At 38.9% G+C, this 5,110-nt stretch overlaps 1 long non-coding RNA gene across 1 annotated transcript; it reads right to left on the reverse strand.

Annotated features, from left to right (window-relative positions):
• Positions 1-2,908: 2,908 nt before the first annotated feature.
• LOC149827205 (uncharacterized) lies at positions 2,909-4,482 on the reverse strand. The gene is made up of 2 exons (XR_016434861.1): positions 4,360-4,482; positions 2,909-3,101 (listed from the first exon to the last, which is right to left on the reverse strand). It is a non-coding gene; the product is annotated as an uncharacterized LOC149827205 (long non-coding RNA).
• Positions 4,483-5,110: the final 628 nt, after the last annotated feature.

Consider the following 5,110-nt stretch of genomic DNA (forward strand, 5'->3'; position numbering starts at 1 on the left):
AAGGAAATGACTACGGATCCCCTTACTAAAGGGCTAGCACCGGGATTGTATTCCCAAAATGTAAAGAGGATGGGTCTTTTTTATTCCTTCTAATGTATGACAATACATTATATAATCACATTTGTGTTTATGTTTTGATTCTCTAAGGTTTTGAGTTATTGTTGATTTTGCATAAAGAATCTCTCATATGGGTTAGAGAGAATAGCAGAATAACAATATTAAAGGACCAATAGAATAGGTGAGAGACCAACCTATTCATAAAGGTAATTTCTTTACATGCCTAAGCACTGAAGGTGAATTGTAGAGTAGTACAAGGAAATATGACATTTCATAAAGAAGTGTTCATATCCTTGACTCATACGATTCATCCTTGTGATAAAGGGTGGCATGTGAACCCACATAAAGAATTAAATCGAGATAATGGTATATACCTCGATTTAGTACACTTTTGGTGTCAATGGGTCAAGTGGGAGAATGTTGGACATTATGGGTTACGGGTCCAACCCACAGTCTGACCCGGTTTGACACCCTCTTAGTGGGTCACGTAAGTGGCTGAATAATGGAGATAGTGGGTGGGAGTTACGTGAATGTGGAGAGACCACATTCACGTAACTACCCAATTCCTCCATTATATAAGGGGTTAGGGGTTACGAAGTTGATGAGAATTCGTAACATTTCCCTGCCAAAATATTGTTCCGCATTCAGACTCTGCGGAAAGGGTCCTGCTCATCGTCGACATAAGGCTTGGGCTCATTGTGGGCGTCGACCGGCTGAGGAGAACGCCGAACTACCTACACGGACAATGGCGAATCCAGGTACGCTCCCTGTCATGTTGTTTTTATAAGGTTTCGCCCAACATAAGCCTCATCTCTCGGAGACGCCATTGCGTGATCTGATCGAACACATTATTTTGAGACAGGTAAAATGTCATTTCACACTTTAAGATTGATAGTCACCTGCCATCTGTTGTTGGGTTGGGCCCTACAGCTAACTCGTCGTATCCGTATCCCAAAGAAGATAGGTGATGAGCTGCAGCAGCATGTTAAAAGTGTGTAATCACATTGCGCCTATCCTTATGTGTATCGCAACACCTGACCACCCTCCATCTTTGGGGTATACCTTTCTGACAAAAGATGGAGGGTAGATTAGGGGTAGCAGCAAACTAAAGTGTGTAATGTGATAGTACCTGATCTGCAGGGGTGCGAGGGCTAGTGTTTGCCTCGATCATTGAATCTTCTCTACAGCTCGTGAGGGGTGGGGTCCACAAAAAAAAAGCACAAAGATGACCCTCAACTATGAGTTAATTTTGGCAGCTGGGTTTAGCATCTCTGTAAGAATGTTGAAAATCGCACTCCCGTGTTAAGGTATGGGATTGGAAAAGGAATCGACCACCTGTAAGCAAGTTCTAGTGAGCTTGGAAGGTACCACGAGATAACCACCTTTAAATCACCACAGGATTTACTCTGACGAGAAATCTCCATATCGATGTTTTTGGCACTAACTTGGCATTTTTTTTATAACCCCAAGAAACCTTACCCGACAAGAACTGGTCACGCTGGTTCAACTTGCCATACCTACAGTCGTTGTGCCGGCATAGTAAAACTCTGTGGCTTGGAATTAGAAATCCAAATTAGGATGGGCACAGGTGTATCTCTCACTCTTGTTTCTGCACTCTTGTCTCAATTGCTTTATCACTGAGATCATTTGCCTTATCTTGATTTGTAGAGACCTTGCTTCTTAATGAGACTCTGATGAAACTGTCTGGAAAGTTATCTTTAACAACCCTCCACAAATACAATGGGCCCTCACACACATTGAGTTTGAATAAAAAAAATGAGAATTGCTGAGATGATAAAGGTTTAGTACCGAACTAGTAACTCCTTCACGATTTTATCACGAACAAAGTGAACATCAATTTCAATGTATTTCGAGCAGAGTGAAACATTGGATGAGAGGCACGGTACATGGCGCCGATGTTGTCACACCAGATGATAGGAGGAGGACCAGTGAAACCCAGTTCATGAAGAAGGTATCTAACCCAAGTAACTTCAGCGGTCAAATTAGAAGGAGCATGATACTCGGCTTCAGTGCTCAATCAAGAGACATTATGTTACTTCTTAGAGCTCCAAGAGATCAAATTAAGACCAATGAACACAGCATAGCCGCTTGTAGATTTGTAATCGTCTGGACAACCACCCCAGTCTGCATTCATGTATACAGAGAGTTTAAAATTAATGGAACAGATCATAAGCAAGCCATAAGAAATCATGGACTTGAGATAACATAGAATACGCTTGACAACTTGCCAATGATCAACAGTGGGGCGATGTATAAACTGACAAACTTTGTTTATGGCAAAAGAAACATTCAACCGAGTCAAGGTAATATATTGTAAGGCTCTCACAATGTCGTGATAGAGCGTGAGATCTTCAAAAGTGGTGCTACTGAAAACAGATAACGAAAGACTAGTCACTACAACAAAGCAGTAGATTAGCGACAACCACATTCTGTCGCTAATCCGTCGCTAACACTGTTAGCGATGGATTAGCGACGACGAGGCGACGCTATGCTTACGTCGCGGATTTTTCGACGCTAACTGGCGACGGAATAAATCTGTCGTCAGGTCCGTCACTAAGTGCGACGGACTAACGAGCATTGTATTCCGTCGCCAATCCGCCGGTACTAAATGGCGACCACGGCTTGGCGAAGGATTTACGTCCGTCGTTAGGCCGTCGCTAGATTTATTTGAATAGCGACGGATGGTTCTGTCGCTAATCCGTCGCAAACACGAAAAAAAAATTATTTAAAAATTAAATACCGAGAACGGTACAATTTATATTTCTTGTACAATTTATATTTCCTATAAATAAAAAACAAACCACACAAAAAATTTCATATAAAAAGAATCTACAACAATTAATCGTTTCACCTTAAAATTAACAAGTTTAATTATTTACAATTCAACAATTACAATTAGGAAACATAAAAAAATAGAACTTCTTCAACACAGTTCTCTAATCATCGCCAAGATTTTGTGCGTCTTCTTGTTCATTGCCTTTATTTGTCCCTTCAGCTCCGCTACGCTGATTATCGCTAGCAGCCTACACAAGAAAAGAACAGTCAGTATTGATAAACAAAATATAATGAAATAAATTACATACTATATGTGATTCTATCATGTGCTCATGTGTGCTCTAAGGCAATAAAAAAACTCTATATGTGCTTCTATCATGCTCATATGTGCTCTAAGGCAGGCAAAAAGTTATATATGTGATTCTATTATGCTCATATGTGTGCTAAGGCAGTCAAAAAATTGAATATGTAATTATAGCATGTTCATATGTGTTCTAAGGCAGCTAGAAAAACTCTATATGTGATTCTACCATGCTCAGATTTGCTTTAAGGCAGGCAAAAAGCTATATATGTGATTCGATCATGCTCGTATGTGTGCTAAGGCAGTCAAAAAATTGAATATGTGATTATAGGATGCTCATATGTGCTCTAAGGCAGGCAAAGCAAAAAAATTTATATGTGATTCTATCATAAATGATATATGTTCTAAGGCAGTAAAAAAACTCTATATGTGATTCTATCATGCTCATATGTGTTCTTAGGCAGTCAAAAAACTGAATATGTGATTATAGCATACTCATATGTGCTCTAAGGCAGGCAAAAAATTTTATATGTGCTTATAGCATGCTCATATGTGCTCTAAGGCAATAAAAAAACTCTATATGTTATTATAGCATGCTCATATGTGCTCTAAGGCAATAAAAAATCTCTATATGTGATTCTATCATGCTTATATGTGCTCTAAGGCAATAAAAAATCTCTATATGTGATTCTATCATGCTCATATGTGCTCTAAGGCAGGCAAAAAATTATATATGTGATTCTATCATGCTCATATGTGTGCTAAGGTAGTCAAAAAACTAAATATGTGATTATAACATGCTCATATGTGTTCTTAGGCAGTCAAAAAACTGAATATGTGATTATAGCATGCTCATATGTGTTCTAAGGCAGTCAAAAAAACTTTATATGTGATTCTATCATGCTCATATGTGTTCTTAGGCAGTCAAAAAACTGAATATGTGATTATAGCATGCTCATATGTGCTCTAAGGCAGGCAAAAATTTTTATATGTGCTTATAGCATGCTCATATGTGCTCTAAGGCAATAAAAAAACTATATATGTTATTATAGCATGCTCATATGTGTTCTAAGGCAATAAAAAAATTCTATATGTGCTTCTATCATGCTCATATGTGCTCTAAGACAGGCAAAAAGTTATATATGTGATTCTATCATGCTCATATATGTGCTAAGGCAGTCAAAAAACTGAATATGTGATTATACCTGAGAGGGACCTGCAATCGAAGATCCCCTGTTCAGCACAAGATTGTTGATCTCATCTCGGAGAAAGGGGGCGACGGTGTCATGGAAGTAGTCATCCAATGTGTCCTTAATGATCTGGCGTACATCATCACCGAAAAGAATAGGCTGCTGCTTGGAGCTTATGTCGGCGAAAGTAGCCTTTGAGCCGTAACTGAAAGAAGCAATAACTGGTGAAGTGTTCAGATTACTCCCAAACCCGAACACGCGACCTTTTTTGGGTTCACCTGTTGCAGTCACCCATGCTGCAGAATCAAATGATGGATGCTGAGTAGCGTCATCGCCATATCGCTCTATCATTTGTTGCTCATATGCCTCCTACAAAATAATGTTTAAAGTATGCATTAATAATTAATGATAATATTATGATAACTTGCATATTGCAATGATTATTAATAGAATAAATACATACCGTCGTTGTTCTCGCCTTGTCTGATACGAAGACTCCCGTGGTCTTCCGTTTATGTGTTTCAACAAACACATCCTTATATGGTACACTGCCTCCTTTTTTTGCTTCCTGCGAAGTTAAATGACAAAAGATTTAGTACACAAGTTTGCAACAATACTTATAAAATTAATATTATATATTGATGAGTTACCATTTTCTTCATGTGGCTCCCAAATGTCTTAGATCCACCTATGTGTAGATGGGCTTCGGGCATCTTCGCTCGATTTTGTGCAGCCTTCGCAAAGCGAGTTTTAAATGCATCTCTCG

This window comes from Nuphar pumila, chromosome 10 (assembly GCF_984573655.1).
Source record: "Nuphar pumila chromosome 10, dmNupPumi1.hap1.1, whole genome shotgun sequence".
Taxonomy (NCBI): Eukaryota; Viridiplantae; Streptophyta; class Magnoliopsida; order Nymphaeales; family Nymphaeaceae; genus Nuphar; species Nuphar pumila.